Below are 17,491 nucleotides of genomic sequence, written 5' to 3'. Positions count from 1 at the left end.
GTCAAGAATCTTTCAGCTTTCACGGATCGCCAAGGTAATAGTGTTCTCATGAGGTTTGGCCTGGCCTAGAGTGGTAAAGATGATTCATTGCAACGGGTCAAGAAAACTAAAGGTAGCATTGAAAGGTCGCTTTCAAAGGGCAAAATAATCGTGCATAAGTTATGAGCAGGTTCAAAGGGAATTAATTGTTCTTTACAAGGCCCTTTCAATGGCATGTACCGTGCGCAGGTGGATCTGGTCAACATCGGCGATCAACTGCAGGTCTTCTTCATCGGACCCTAAGATATCATTGACTTGCTGATGCTGACGACATACTTGGTTGATAGAAGCGGCCAGTTCTTTCTTCTTCTCCTGAATTGCAATGGGATAATCATTAAGCTGACCTTGAGCTTCTGCTATTGCTTTGTTCACCTAGTCAAGTTCGAGTATTAGCTGGTCTCTTTCAGTCTTCAAGGCCTTTAGAAATTGCTCATCTGAGGAGAGATAGGCGTCAAGGCAGTCAATTTCTTGTTTCAATTCTTTGGCCTTCAACTTGACACAGTCCAATTGAACATTGGCTTGACGATTAGCTTGTCTGTCGGCTATGCGCTTTTTGGCTCTTTGGACTTCGGAATAATGCAATACAATGAAGGCTGCAGGAGTCAATAATGTGATCATTTCATCAAGAAAATGAATCCCGATCTTCCTGAATAGCCTTTGTATTGGCTCAACATTCTCTAGGAGTACAGATGTGTCTTGTCGCAGCAACTGTAGAATGGCTGATAGCACATCCCTTATGTTTGGATGATTCAGCACCGGATGGCTTGAGCTAGTATCTTCCTCATCTGCAAATTCTTCTATACTGAACGAGAAGAGATCTGACATTGGTGGATTGGTAGCCTGTGGATGAAACAGGTTAAATCAAAAATCAAATGTTCTGATAGGTGCAGACAATTTACATACCTGAATAAAGATTTCTTGTTGTTGGATGCCATGTTCAAGGTCTTCCTCATCGGTTGTGATTCTTGGCGATTGCGGAGCTGATGAAGGTGTTTCTGGCTGACTAATCCTTTCTTGAGCTGATGGTTCATCCTGCGAGTAAACATGGGTTAGAATTTGTGTTGAATACAGAAGCATTGAGTTGCATGGATGAAGATATTAACAAGTTGATTTCTTGGATCGGCGATTGCTGTCGGCTCGGCACAGGTTTTTTCTGGGATTTCCATGTCCAACAGAGGAGTTGATACTAATGCCGATGTCGATGCCAGTTTTCTCATTAACAGCTGATTAAAAGAGTCCATCAGTGCAAGACAAGGAGAAAATTATAAAGTGAAATTAGTATTATTGTACCGATGAAACCATTTTCTTCAATTGGAGGTGTGTTTCTTCCTGAGTTGTTGCTGGTTCTTCTGGAACTCTAGCGGCTACGAGTTCTTGGATATCAGGAAGTGGTGAATTTGCTTGTTGTTGCCAATCAAATTCAGGGTGTTAGTAGAAACAGGAGATAGATGAACAAGAGTAGAGTAGATATTATACCTCTGAAGCTGATGGAGATCCAACTGGTGGTGTAGTGGCTTTGTCCTTCTTCCTCTTGCTTAGCAGCTTGGATGGTAGCTTGTGCTTGCCTACTGCAGGAGCCTTGGGCAGATTAGATACTTGGGGGGCATCGGCTCCTAAGATTGGTTTAGAAGTAGGAGGACCACAAGCAATTTGCTTGCCACTCAAGCTCATAAGGGGAGCATCAACTTCATTTTCCTACCGAGAATATGGAATATTATCACAAGTCAGAGGAAAAGAAGGGAAATGAAGCAATAGGTCAAGAAGTTACCTCTGCATTAGATGATTCATAATCAGGGTAGAGCCTTTTGTAGTAATGAGCTACTGATCGGTTCATCAAATGGCTCTTCCCTTCATTCCACCACTGGTCGAAGGATTCAGATGAAACTTCAATTCTAGTCCAGTGTTGCAGGTCAAATGGGGCTAGGAGTGAAATCAGAGCAGTCAAGCTTTCGTATTCTGAAGTGGTGGAGATTGTGTCCCGTGCTTTCACTTTATCAATAAAAACTAAGTCGATTGGGACTTGACCAAATCCAAGTTGGCAAGCGAAGGCCAAGGAGTGATAGAATTCATAAGGAGTGTGAGATCGGCCATTGGCAAAAGCAACTGGGAGAATACAAGGGATTGCATACGTTCTGAAAGCTATTTTGAACAGTTCATGTGGGCAAGATTTTGGAAAGATAGAGTGCTCTGGGAATTTGAACTGATCAAATGCATATGCACACCAGGTTGTGGTGTCCTCTCCAAAATCAAAGTTTAAGAGCTTAAAGAAGCGGGATGTTTCTGACGCCGATGGTGAACAGTCTGCGATTCTTGATGATGCTTCTCCATAAGATTTACATCGGTGCTAGGATTCTTCTTCCCCTTCAGCATAATCATTTGGGAAGGTACAGGAGAAGAGATTTATTCCTTCACCCTTGGCTATGTAAACGGTGAGGCACAGCTAAATAAACCACCATGGGCCACCAGTCTTGATAATTTCGCCAGCTCTCAGTTTGATTGATGTCTAGTGCATCAAATGGTATACATATCCAAGCAGAAATTTTCCAAGGGGAAGCCTTTTGCTTTGGGGCAGTTGTTCTGCAAAGATTAGCATGTTTGTTATTGGGCTGATGGTGGATCCACAGACAACAAACCTTTCCAGCCACATATTTAGAAAAAGGGCATGTTTTTCATTAGTGACTATGCCAGTTGCCTTACTGTATGAGGAGATGTAACTAGACCAACCATTCATGTTTTTAGATTTGACCTTATAGGAGGGTTTAGTCTTTAGGTTGAAGGGGTCAATCATAGTGGTGACATCAAGACCTGTCAGCATAAACACGTCTAGTAGAGTTGGAGACATTGGGCCCTGATTGAATAGAAATGCATTCACAATATCGGACCAAAAATATGCAGCAGCTACAAGAAGGGTTCGTTCTTTTCCATCTCAACTAGAGAGAGTTTGATACAATGGCTGATTTTGAAATCTGCCCAGTTTGTTTTCTTTTTGGCCGCTATGTGAAGGTACCAATTTCTTCAACCAGAGATATTGCTTGGCCATGAGCGGAAGGTGCCTTTTCAGACTGACAGGTTCATTGTGGATTGCTTAAAAGGGATCCTCATAGTTTCAGCATTTATCAAATCTGTTGGATCTTCGCTACCCATGGACCCTAGGAAATAGAACGACTATGTATCGGCTATGGGAATCAACAAATTGTTCTTAAGTTCCTACAAGGCGGGCAAGGATTGGAAAGAAATGAGGGTCTAGAATGAGATGGCTAGATTGGATCTAGAAAAGAGAAAATTGAACAGTAAAGCACATGGTACCTGCAGGATGGAAGAGACAGTTGCCATTGTTGATCTGAAGTGTCTTGATGACAAGAGCTTGACGATGGCGGAGCAATGGACTAGTCGCCAGGCACGTGAAGGGAAAGATTCAATTTTTGGTTGCGGTGGTGATAAAAAGCTTCTGTCGGGTCGGTGAAGAAGACAAAGGGGACTAGAATGGTTATATAATGGTTTTTGCAAGGTCAATCCTAAAAAATGGGGGGATGTTATCGTAAAATATGGAAGATAAGATCATGATGGCGACAATGATTCTTTGATTTTGGAAGAATATCGGCTCAGGACCTGTGAAGGTGCTAATGAGAGAAGAAAATTTTGGAATAAAATTGGGGGCATGTGTTGCCACCAGCTTTTGACCAGAGTCAACCGCTGTGGATAAGGTTCTGGCAGCCAATGAAGGAGAGAGAAAGGCTTTGTTGATAAAGCCATGTTGACCAAGACCATCCGTAGTAGACTAGGATTCTAGAAACCGATAGAAGACTTGATGGGTCCAATCCGAGAAGAAATCGACTCCACCAAATAAGGGAAAGCGTGGAGATTTATCTTTAGTAGTTTTTAGAAATAGCTGTAATAGTTCATGTCCATTCAACTAGGATTTTAGCTTGCATCAGGATATAAATATAAACCCATGAGCCTTGTAAACAACGCCACGCCACCAAAACCCTAGGAGTAGGAGTAGAGTAGATTCGAGGAGTTCCTTCTAGCGCGCAAGGCTGCATCAGCTTCGATCTTAGGCGAGCTTGTAAGTACCGTCACCCGGTCATTACAACCTCTATCAGAACTTTCTAAGTTAAATCTTATATTTTGATATTGTTGTGTGGCTAGTTATCAAGTTATCTTAGATTGCAAGTAGAACATTCTAGGCTTTGTCCAATATTCTGCTTGTATTTGACGTTGCCCAAGTTATCGAATAGCTTAGATCTGGTTATATTATCTTCATCAGCTCCCCTGCCTTGTTTAACGTTCACAGTTATCAGATCGTGTTGGCTGGTGGACTCTGCATGCCTTTATTGCTTTACATATGCTAGGTCCGATAGATCTTTACCCCTACTCCTCATATTGCTAACCGTCAGGCCTCTGACGTCAACGTGCTACCATTGAGAGCCGATGCTTCAGTCGAATCTTATTCGTATCTCACAGAAGCATGAAGGCGTCATCGAGCCGATTGGGGCGCATGCGAGGCCTTGTTGCCGCGAGCCTATCTGTTAAGATTAACGGGTTGAAGTTAATGCCCTCTCACCGTGTTACCTTGTCTAAGTTCAATTACACAATCATGACATTAATTAGACTTTGTTACCTTAATAGGCTTGTAAGCGGTAGGCGAGAGGTCTTTGGTGATTGTGCTCTAGCCTTTTACGTTGTCAGATCGAGGTTAATGCCCTCTCACCCTCTCATTCGTATTGCCTTATCTAAGGTCAACACACTTATCAAGACATTAATTAAGATCTGTTAATTTATCTGGCTTGCGTACAGTCAGCATCGGCTGGTCCTCATTGCTACGTTCTAATATTTTAAGTTAGTAGATTGATGCCAATGCCATCTCATTCGTGTTACCTTGTCTGAGTTCAATACACTTATTAAGATCTGATAAGCGTGTGGTTAACAAGAGCTCCCCTTTGATGGCTGTTGTGTTACAATACTTTATCTTAGCCCGTCGGCTGACATAGCTGATGGCACATGCCATTAATGCTTCATTTATTTACACCGCATTACATTAAATATCTATCTGTTGTGATGTTTATTCCAAGAACACCTACCCATGAATTCGAGAGGCTTCACCGCCGATCAGCCCAAGAATTTAATTTTTACTTTGTCAATTTTCATGTCAAATTGACTAGCACTCCTTGCACCACTCGCCAGCCAATTTGGAGCCTGCACTGGAGTTAAGCAAATCTCCCAGGTCCTCTGTATTGTTCAACACACAAGCCTGAGGTCCAGATTTTGCGTCAACACGGTCGAGATGGCGGGGGAGCGGAGGCGGCGAGGCGCCGCCGGAACCAAGCGGCGGTGGACCTCCGGTTGGACGGTGGTGGCGGTGGGAACAAGCACCGGTGACGAGGGGAGCGGTTGAGAAGATGGTGGCGGATCCAACAGTGGGGTCGCTGGAGACGGGCAAGGCTGCGGTGGAGGCAGGGGCGAATGACGGAGGTGACCTTGGACGACCGGCACGACAGCGGAGGGTGGAGAGAGGTAGGAGGAGGGAGGGGCGGTGGGGGAGGACGGGCCTTGCCAGCGAGGCAGCAAGCGATGTTGGGGTTTTGCGGATGAAGCAGCAGTCGAGTGGAGCGATGTTGGGGTTTTGCGGATGAAGCAGCAGTCGAGTGGATAAGGGAAGGTTGTGGCTGTACGGGGTGGAGATGATAAGGTTAGAGGACAATTGGATCTGGACTGATTGTTTCAGATCGAATGGTCAGCAAATTCGAGTGTCGAAGGGGATTATTAGGCTTTTAGGATTTAGCAGCACAATTCGACGTGCCAGCGAGTTACAGCGAGGGGGAAGAGCTACATTAGATTCTCTATAGGATCTTGGTCGTTTAGGAACATTGAGTCCAGACAGCATGAATGCACGAGCATTAGACCCAACATACCCTCCCCTGTGTTTTTTTACAGTTAACCATCTTGCTAGTGGCAAACAAAGATCCATTGAGCTCCATTGGGCCACTGCATGGTGGAACCAAACTTACGCGTATGTACACAGTTGCATTATTGCACGGCCATAAACTAAAACATGTTGGTAGTAATAAAATGATAACTGAATATAATAAAGCAAGTGATTATTAGATGTATGCATTGGCCATGAACTTCATGGCCGTCGGTCGATCCATCGATCAAAGTGCTTATTAACATAAAGCAAATTGAGGCTGAAAAATAGTAAAAAAGATTCGCCCTATATTTGCTGCCGTTGAAGACTAATCCAAATAATCTATTATTGTGATCACTCAATTATCGACCAAACTGCAGAGCAGCGACTCACCAGCAATCAACACCACACGAGGATCGCGATCCATCCTCTCATTTGACTATAAACCAAAGCTAGCTTGATTACTGGATGAATTAAGAATCCATGATCTCGATCGATCTCCTCTCTCTCTCTCTCTCTCTCTCTCTCTCTCCCTCCTCTTCTCTTCTCTTTTTTCCTTGTCTCCTGTGTTGATTAGTATTTCCTTAAAGTTGTGAAAGACTGGTCGATCTATGTGCATGATCCATTGGAGCCTACGTGTACTGTACACATTTGCATGCGTTATATTCAGTCAGAGAGAGAGAGAGAGGGAGGGAGACAGAGAAAGATGCATGGAAATGGAAGGGGCATCATGCATGCATGTCCCACGCGCGCGCGCGCGCACACACTGCACGGAAAAAGGCTCATGTGCCGACAATTAAAAAGGCTGCATGATTTGTCCAAATAATAGTGGCATCTCATAAAATAAAGCGCGGGCAATTATATTAGTTGTGTCGACGTCGTCATGGCCCGGCCGGGGTTCCCGCGCGAAAAGGGGGATCGTCTCTCTCGCGGCAGGATAATTGCATGCAAGAAAATCCTGCTCCTCTCTAGCTCCGGTTTAGTGATTGATCCATCCAGGCCTCTCTCTCTCTCTAGACCTCTCTCTTTCTCTCTCTGCTGTGGGTTTGTTTGACTTGACACTTGGAGTTAATTAGTCAATAAATCGTAAGTTGGTGGAGGGGCTTCGATCCATGGATCGATCATGCACGTCGCACTCTCCCTTTCTGTTGGCCGATCGATTTTACCGTGTCTCCCTTTTGTCAATTTAACCTCTTTTTATGGAATAATTATTGGGATTTGGGTGTGAACAAGAGTAGATTTGCCCGTACCCTCCTTAGTGGCAGGCCTAGGGCAAAGCCATGCATGCATGTATAATCTGTACACACCTCTCTACCTGCAGCCACTCTCCCCGTCCTTAGCAATACACCTCTGTTATACCGGCCAGGATCATGAGTCTACTGCTAAGTTATTAGGATGGGGATGTTGCAAGTCCTGACACTCGTCGAACAATTTTCATAACCACCCTATAGAACTAAATAGTGCTACAAATTCAAAGTAGCGCCTTTTGTATAGTGCATAATACACTATTCTAGCCCTAACAAGACGATGGCACCATTGAGTACGTCGAGCCATGAACTATACGGAAGAATAAAAAATTCTAATAGCAATTGCCACAGAATATATGAGGAAAATGTAATGACTTGTCTTGAGATCTATGAGACATGCATTAGGGAAAATAAAAATGGAGAATGATTGATGCAGTACACGTTCCTGCTAATATTCCAGCTAATGAATGTGGATTAGCACACACATGCATGCACATGCCGGAGATGGAAGGGCAGGCAGCGATAGGCCGGCCGGGGTAGGGATGGATGGCCCTGATGACGTCGTCTCCGTATACACATATCGCGATCGATCCGAGCTGAGGCCGGCCATGCAATATTGCGAGTGCACGTACCTTCTCCTCCTTCATTCGCAGCCTTAAGTTTCAAGGAAGCCGGCGATAGGTCCAGCCGATCGATGCAGCTCCATGGAGTGTGTTAGGGTTGGGAGCGAGCACCTCCCTGTCCTGTGCAATGCAAACAGGCCCCTCTTTTTCTCTCTCTCTCCACTTACCTCTGATGGGGACACCAAGGACAAAACGCTCCTTGCGCTGTCTGCTGCCATGCATGAATTGGATTATCGACTAAGTGTGGTCTCTCTCTCTCTCTCTCTCGATCTCTTTCTTTCTCTTTCTGTGGCTGAAAAGGGTGGGCCACAAGCAGGGCCTTGATGTCTCTTAGTACCATACCAAACAATCCAGCGACCTAATTCAGCTTTCGAGGTTGAATCAGAATCAAGAGCTCGATCTGGGTCCTATCCATTACGACAAAAACCCCTCGCTGTTCGGTCCTGAATGGAACCTAAAATGATGCGCGCGGAATTATAGCGAGTTCTCTTAATTTGGATGGTTTGATTGATGATGAGGTTGGTTAGTCCAGCACCTTCATTAATTCATTTGCTAAAAATAAAGATTTTTTTCTGGACTATTTGTTGGACAATTTTAGCTTGATGGGCTTTATGGAAGACAATGTATATCATTTTTTAAGATTACAAGGTGACACGCTACGTGAGTGCCCGACTTTATACCACACGCCTACAAATACAACTATTTAAAACACTTTGTACTGGGTGGTGTTGCGTGCCTAGGCATGTCCTCAAAAAATATACAGATACAGTGCCATGCATGTGCAGTGTATGAATAGCTGAATCGACGTACGTCCTAAATTTAGTTACTCATTTTCGGTGCTTGTTGGGTTACGATGATGACTTGGGAGTCGGTAGTACCTAGCTAGTCTAGCAATGTATCATCAACCCACATGACTAGCATGTACTAGTGTACTGCACAGTTTCAATAATCCATCCTACAGTACAATAAGACATGTACCTATATGATCGATTATTTGTCCAATGGAGACGCATACATCTTAGCTTGTACAAATCACTTATACATGACAACTTCAAACTAGTAGAAATAAAGCTTTTCTTGTGAGGGAAAATAGATAATCTATCCAAGCAAATTTCCTTTTTTTTCGTCACCTATCCTAATCCTTGGATCTTCATTATTGAATTATCGTAATTCTCTACCTCGGTATTTTACATAAAATTCCTATGCATAACACCACCACCACCACCACCACACGCACACACACACACAAAGGCCCGTCCCAAGGCAAGCCATGTTGCCCATTTTTTCCTGCCTACCACAGAACACCTCCCTTGTCCTGACCCTAAGCAGTAAATAGTTGCAATACTAATAATTAAATTTGATGTCCAGACAGGCAATGATGCGATACTAATAATTAAATTTAATAATTAAATTCCCTGTCACCTCTGTAGTTTTCATCTAGAAGAATATATCACACATAAATTGCATGATGATGAATTCTTCTTTTATGGCAAAATCTTATTTTCGCCCGCTCCGATTTCTCTAAAGACCGTGGTGTTCCACCATCTTTTCCTCCAAATGGTGCGATGTCTCGCTGACGGTGACGACACTTAGATATTTCCTTTATGTAAAATACAAGAATGTCATGAGTAGATCTCTTCAGCTTTAACTGTGCCTTTACATGCATATCGTTTGCTCTAAAGTTATACATGAAAGAAAGATTATTTTGCAAACTTGCTATTTGGGTTATATCCTGGTGTTGAGCATATTTGTTTCCAATCGTGCCAATGTACCGTGCCCGGCCCACAAGCAAATAAAGGTGAGGAAATTGATACTGACTTCCCCTTAACTCTGTGGAGCAGAGTTCCTGTAGCACTTTTTCTCTCCGGAGACCAGAGAGAAATATAAAGGGAAGAGTTCATTACCATATATAATAGTCATCTTAAAAACTCAAAACTGTGATTTTTGTCTGCTTAAACACTGGAAAATCTAATTGAAAATCAGTACAAACGAAGTATTGATTGTTCGGTCGAATAGCATGTTGCCATCATTTCTCCATCTACCGATTGATGGGTAGGGACGGAAGGTTTGATCAGCTATCGATCGGTGAAAGCTCAAAAAGGATAAAAGCGCACATATATTATACTCTTTTCTTTTGTTCTACAGGAATGGTGTTCGTTGAGGTGCTTAATCAATGTCTCCCCAACTAATCGGGTCGTGTTATGTGATAATTTGATTCCTATGTGGCCGTCGTTGTCACGATTATTAGTGCCTTGTGTTGCCCACGGAAGGGGGAAAACGTCGTCTAGTTCTCTAGCTACTAGCTCCAGCTCCACAGCGCACTCCATGTGAATGCATATGACGCCGTCTATATACATATGCTTACCTCATGCGCACATATACAATCATTTATTTATCTCCAATTTTATTTATTTGCTGTTTTATAGATGATGAGTTCTCTAATATAATTCATTCCCTTTCAAGTTTTTGCAAAGAAAAAAAAAGTCATTCCCTTTCCAGGACTACCTAGCGCGCGCACATCAGGTTGATGTGTCCACTTCTGCAGTTTGTACTGTATTGAAATCATCAATTCATAATTCCCTGCAAAAAAAAAAGAAATCATCACATCATAAGAACTTTGACAGGTATTTGGGACACACTTTACTACTGTGTTTATTGTAAAAGTATTTTTTTAATTTGATACCATTTTCAAACATCCATATTCAACATGTAAAAAGTAACTTATAATCAAAATTTCTCAATAATTGACTTCAAACAACCCAAAGTTATCACTTATTTGTACGGGGGAGTATATGTCTAGGCAAAAAAAAAGAAACTGACTTAGACATGTGTAATTATTTCATACAAAAAAGTTAGCCGTGTGTACTTTTCTGAAATATAGCTAACAATATATCCAAGAAAAAATAGCTAGGCAGATGGATAAGTGTAACAGTACTTAATTAGTATACTGATCAAATGTGTGAACAATGTTGCATATTGAAGAGACAGAGATACACACAGCATAATGTAAGAAAAAGACATAGTATTTAATATTATACCAACATTGTCAAAGAAATTGCGACAACAGACTATAGGGGGACTACCTTTGGAGAGGGAGAAGAGCTCTAATCTTTAATTTGTTGGTCCAGTTCTTGTCATAAATTAAGAGCACTTGACTTGAGGGCTCTCCATAGTGATGCTTAAACTGATCGTGTCCCGAGTTAAATACACAAAAAACCAAACTATGTTTAGGAGGTACAGCTTCACTAGTCCTCCTGCACCACCATGTGTCGGGGATCGCCAAAAAGTCAATTACCCTCAAACGTCGGTAGCAGGTCCCAAGCTTAACCTTGCAAGTTGTGTGCCAACAACAAGAAAAGCAGAACCCCAATAACCTCGCAAGTTGTGTGCCGGCAGCAAGGAAAGTGTAACCCATTTAAACTCGCAGGTTCTGAGGAGGCACCTCGAAGTGATAAATCTCGTATCCTTGTATTGCCTCTGCCCCTGGAAGGACTCGAGGGTAGTAATTGGGAACAACAATAACTAACTCCCATTGGGTTAACCCTCGAGTGTTCAGAGTCAGTTCCGAGCATCGAGCTTTCATCTCTTTACTCTTTACTTAGGAATGATGCTCGCAGAAGAACTGTGCGAGGTTAAGACCTCTCATCAAGACTTAACGAAGCAGGCGCCTCGAGGCTAGGCATTCGGCTCAGGGCGTGGATGAAGCCTCGAGGCTGGACAATCAGCTCAGAATGAAGATGAAGTCCTGAGGTTAGAGAGCGGAAGGCGTAGAAAGCGTGATCACGTGGAGAAGTTCAATTTGTACACGTGTTCCTCAATGACCTTTATTTACGGCGTATCCTAGTAATATAGTGGTTGAGTAAGGACACTTTCGGAATGTAAAGTAGGTCATGGATCACTATAAAAGGGGAGCTCTACCCCGTTGTAAAGGGAGATCACTTTTTCCAATTGAGAAGTGAACTTTATTTCCGTTGTAACCCTAAATCTATTCGGTATCAAATTCTTTTGAGACCAACACCATGGATCCAATCCAGGTTTGACATTCTGTGTGTTTCAATTATGCGGCTATTTAGTGGTACGTGATGTGCCGGTAGATAGTAGAGTATCATATATTTGCATTGACTCGTGTGTGGGCGTGAGAGAGAGAGCGTCGGTGTTTATATGTACCTTAGGAAAGAAACACGCTTTTATTTAAGTAATATATGCTACTACTATGTGTATGTTACAAAATATCTTCCTATCAATAGTACTATCTCCATTCTAAATTATAGGTCGTTTTAGTTTTTCTAGACATAGAGTATATCTAAGTGCATAGCAAACTCTATGAATCTAAAAAGCTAAAACGACAAAGCTGTCTTAGATTTTTCTTATTATATGCACTTCACGAGAGAAGGCATGCCATGACTCAAAAGATACCAACAACTGGTGCATGTGCACAAGTTTGTTGTGTTTTTCTTTTCAGTCGCAAGCCCATTTGTATATTTAGCATCTTCTAACTGTGTGAAAGGCTTGCAGCTAAACCTAGCTCTGTACTCGCACCATGGCCTCACCCAATTTGACTTTGCAGGAATGTAGTGGTTGGCACGTTGCCTCATGCACCCCCATCCATGCATGATGCATGCGTTCTTATCCCCCTCCGATCCCTCAGCAACTAACTGCTGCCTGCAGCTTCTTTCTTCCCATCCCCAGCTGAAAATTGCCACGGCACCTAATGATGATCGAAAAAAGATCACACACACACGTGTGTGTGTGTGGTGTGTGCCCTGCACATTGAGATGATCAATTTCTACCTGCCTATCTGTCGATCTGGTAGTTTGTTATCCACATCACTCATCGATGATCTAGGTCACCACAGGGTGGTGTAGTACAAAAAGTCCTTGAAGATCCATTCAATTCATTCAGATGCATGAACTGTGAGTGTGTGATCTGGTCATCGGATCACTGCACATCGGGTTGTTGCAGCAGGGAAATAAAAAGGTCACGTTTCCACTTTTTTGCAATCCTTCCCATAAGTGTTGTGTAGCCTGCCCAACTATCGAGCCTATAGCATGATTCAACAATTCGACCGTGCACGTACGCATGACACAATGCAATTAAACTTGTAGCATTATTCAGAGCTGGAGACCATAAAACACCCATGGTGCACAATGCATGGAGAAATGGTCGTCATGATGCTGTGCAGTGGCTATCCATAGCAATGCAGCAAACTTGTCAGGTGTACGTTAATGGCTGATGTGCGTACAGGCAAGCGCCACGTAGTTGTCACTTGTCAGTACGTCGTGGATAACAAAGAAGTGGCTAGAATCCACATGCATCTCATGAACATTCTTCTGCTACCAAGGTGTATGTGCTCTACAGATCATGCAAGCCGGCAGCGCAAAAGCCAGCCGGGTCGATCTGTCGATGGCGATGCGCACAAGACCATGGCCAGGCCAAATGACCCATATCCACAATGGATCGTCGATCAATCGATCGGGCTGTGATGGGCATGGAAGAGGATCTTCTGTAGTACTGCTCTCTGCAGTTAGGTTACTGACGTGTGGGTTCGGATCCACGTGCCATTCACTCAACTGCAAGTGCAGCTACGAGTCTCGCTGGATGGGCACGTAGTCATGTACACGTCATCGGGCTGATTGGGCAATCGAGCAATTGCTGGCCTCGAAACCAACAAGTCAGCTCATAGCACCATAGCTACCACGGCAGAAAAATGGGCATGCATATGCATGGGCCATGGCCACTTTCGCCTGTCCTGCCCTGCCCCAGACAACTGGAGTGTTTACCATTTTGTTTCCCAAAAAGCTTTAGGACCTCTTTGGCACGGCTTATTTCGACTTTGGCTTCGTCTACTTCACGCAAATCGAGATACTGTAGCGTGAAGCCGTTTTGTAAGTCGGGATTAAAATGAACTAAAAGTCGGGTGAAGCTAGTTTTTTTGACTTCACCGACTTTGGCTTCACCGGTGAAACCGTTTTGGGATGAACCGTGCCAAAGGGGCCTTAGCCTTTAGGTCACTTTGAGAGCAGCTCGATGGTCATCATCCAAAGCACGCATCCATCCATCCATGCAAACCTTGGACTGACAGATGGCACTCATCACTAACCTTTGGTACGGTGTGGCCAACACAAGTCAGAAGGTGTCGATCTGTCGGTTCATGCATATGTAATCGACAGATTTTTTTTCTGCAGGTTGATTTAGACTTCAGAGCAAGGATGTATAGTAGTCGACTGATGGAAGTTTCTCTGAAACAAACCTACCTGAAACTGAAAGAGTGGTTCAGCTTTTGGCTTTTGCTTTGCATCGCACGGCGCGTGCAGTGTGTAAACCGGGTCAGATTCCATTGACAAATGTATTCACATCTGCATCTCTGCATGTGCTTCTGCTTCACTTCATTCCAAATCCCAGGTGCCAAGTGTCGCCAAGAACAGCCAGCAAAGATTCGATCATCGCAGATAGGATAACAGAGAGATCGTCTGCAGCAGCAGTAGATCAGAAGTGAGTGGACGATGCCATGCCATCGATCGCAGTCAGTGTCCGATCGATCTGCCGAATCGTGCGCGCGCGGCCGAGAAAAAGCTACGAAACGGCTCGCATCTCGCATCATCCGCATGCACGGACGCATGGCTGGGTGTCGATCGGATCGTCTTCGTCGTCCCCGACAGCGCATAGTGCGTGGTTTCTCATCACGCTTTAATCCCCGTCCCGTCGATTCCAAGGAGAGCTAGGGAGGTCGCAAAGTCAAAACCATGTGCCAATCCGGCAACTAAGCCCTGCAAAAAGATTTGCCAATCGGTTTAATTAGTCTACCCTTATTAAATGTCATTGACAGCGACGACGACGACGATGATGGCGATGATGGCGACCACGAGAGGTGCAGCCATGGACGACGTCTCAACTGTTTGTACTCGACGCCATGAACGCGCACGTTTACGGCGTACGATTACGTATTTACATATATACAGATCATTTCCGTGAATTGCTACAGGAAGCATCGTAGCTAGCGCTCCTACTCCGGCGCCGGCGACCACGCCCACCGCCCGGCCGCGCACCCGTCGAGGATGAGCCGGCCGACGACGCCGTCGTCTGTGGCAGCGCCCGCCGCCGCCCTGCCGACCGCCAGCGCGCGGAACTCGCTGGCGCGCATCCGCACGGTGACCCGCTGGCCGGGCGGCACCTCGGACGGCGGCGGCGTCCACGGGTGCACCGCCGCCGCGCTCGTCGTTAGCACCTTCCTGCTGAAGCAGGACGACTTGGACGCGCAGCTCCCCATGGATGCTCAGCTCAGCACCTTCCTGCTCGATCTCTGACGAACTGTAAATAAAACTGTTGAACTTGTAGGTGACACAATCATGCATCGATCTGAGCGTGTATGTATATATAGCGTTGGCATGTCGATGAAGCTAGCTGGTTGAGATTTGTTGCTGGTCAGAGTCGGCATGCAGGCGCAGAAGCAAAGCGAGCGGCAAGCAACCAATGCAAGCAGAAAGGCCGGCGTGAGGTTGGACAAGCGTCAAGAGATCGGCGACGAGCTGATGATGGGTGGCTTCAGACGGCAAGAAACATGCAAGAATCTAAGCTCTGTGACTGCTTATTCCAAGGAATCCATCGACGCACGACATCTCTGTGTGTGTGTGTGACAGTCTGCAGCAAGTCCTCTCAAGTCAAAACACTAGATTCATGAAGCAATAAGAGATCACTTAGAACAGGATCACAAAAGATTAATTTTTTCAGCTAGCTGCAGATGAGTGCGAGTGCTTTTCTGTGGCCATGCCTTGGGAGAGTAGCAAACTGTGGTGTGCAAGCAACAACGAACGAACCTCCTCTGGCCTGCTGAGATATGTGTGCGTGCAGGGATGCATGGGTCATGGGCCACAACGCCACATTGCTTTGCCGGGTTTGTGGGGGCGTATGGCGACGTCTGAATACATATGCCGTCGCCGTTGCATTCAAGTGGGTTCATACATGCACAACGGCCTGGCTTATCTGAACGTGCACTCACTTTTTGCCTAGTTTTGTTCTTTTCATTTTTGGAAGGAATAAAGCTTTTGGCTAGTTTAGTGGTAGCTAGAGACCATACCCTCACAGTAGATGCTGATGTGGCCATCCCGGTCGAGACCATACCCTCGGAAGAAAATTCGGTGCAGCCCGGATGCACAGCGCATCCGGTGCACACCCGTCCGCTCGGCCTCCACGCGTCAGCCGCTTCAAATCCAACGGAAGCAATCGCGCGTCTGGTCCAGCGGCTCGGCTCCGACGCGGTTCGGCTCCAGGATATGACAAAGCTCAGGTTAATGGCTCCAGCGACACGGACGGACTCTGCGCCGCGAGGGTTTGGGGAACGCGACGCAGTTGCCGCCGCAGTTTCCAGGCAACAGCAGCAGCGGTCCATGTACGATACCCGCGATGAAGCTGACACCCTCACCTTCGACACCCGGACGGCGGCGCTGGACATCATTCCTGATCTCCCCGAAGGTATTCGCCAGCACCGTATCGAGGCCGTCGTGCCCATCGGGAACAATGCTGTATGTGATCGAGAACAGGTCGCCGCTAGAGTGGAGCGAGTACAAGGGCGACTTCTGCGTGGGAGGCTTGCACTACCTCAAGCTGGACGAACAGCAGGACGCCGGCGGAGACGACAAGGCGAGCCTCAAGCTGGACGAACAGCAAGACGCCGGCGGCGGCGACAAGGCGAGCAGCAGCTCGAAACCAAGCGAGGAGCGGTGGTCTTGGTGGGACCTGTTCGATGTCGCCGCTGCCGGCGACCTCTCGTATACCCGCTTCCAGCGGAAGGTCGCGGTTCGCGGAAGGTCGCAGGCCGCGGAAGGTCGCCGGTGGTGCATCGAGATCACGGTAGCGGCGGGTCAGATGGAGGAGGAGGCGGCGGCGGCAACTGCGTCGCGTTCCCCAAACCCTCGCGGCGCAGAGTCCGTCCGTGTCGCTGGAACCATTAACCCGAGCTTTGTCATATCCTGGAGCCGAACCGCGTCGGAGCCGAGCCGCTGGACCAGACGCGCGATTGCTTCCGTTGGATTTGAAGCGGCTGACGCGTGGAGGCCGAGCGGACGGGTGTGCACCGGATGCGCTTTGCATCCGGGCTGCACCGAATTTTCTTCCATACCCTCACAGTAGATGCTGATGTGGCCATCCCGGTCATCAAAATAAACGAGTATGTTGTCTACATAGGCAAAACCAGTCTCAGCTCTGTTTGTTTGAGTTTCCTGGCAGTTTCTCAGCGTGAAAAGCCAGAAGTTCAAACAAACAGCAAACTTCTTGTGCAGCTTTCAGAAAGCTAGAAGCTCAGAAAAGCTGAGTTTATATGAAAAGCTGAAAAGTAGCATTTTGAGTCCAGGAAGCTAAACATATCTTCTAAAAGAAGATAGTATTAGTTTTTCAGAACCAAAAAGCCAGTAGCAGCTTTTCATGAAAGCTTAAAAGCTGCAGCTCAAACAAACAGGACCTTAGTTGAGTGACAACGCTGAAAAATGAGCTGGTTTTGAAAAAACTAACGGGTTAATTAAATGGACAGTTAAGGAGTTTTGTGGACTCTGGCCGCACTTTGATGGATTAATTAGGACTTTTTCCTAAATTGATCCGGTGTAGAATTGGCTAGTAATGGGTTTATGGAGAAAAGTATTTGAGAGCTGGTACTGGCAGCCCTGGTAGTGTGTTGGCATGGCGTA

This window comes from Setaria viridis, chromosome 6 (genome assembly GCF_005286985.2).
Source record: "Setaria viridis chromosome 6, Setaria_viridis_v4.0, whole genome shotgun sequence".
NCBI lineage: Eukaryota > Viridiplantae > Streptophyta > Magnoliopsida > Poales > Poaceae > Setaria > Setaria viridis.
This window is presented reverse-complemented; position numbering follows the sequence as displayed.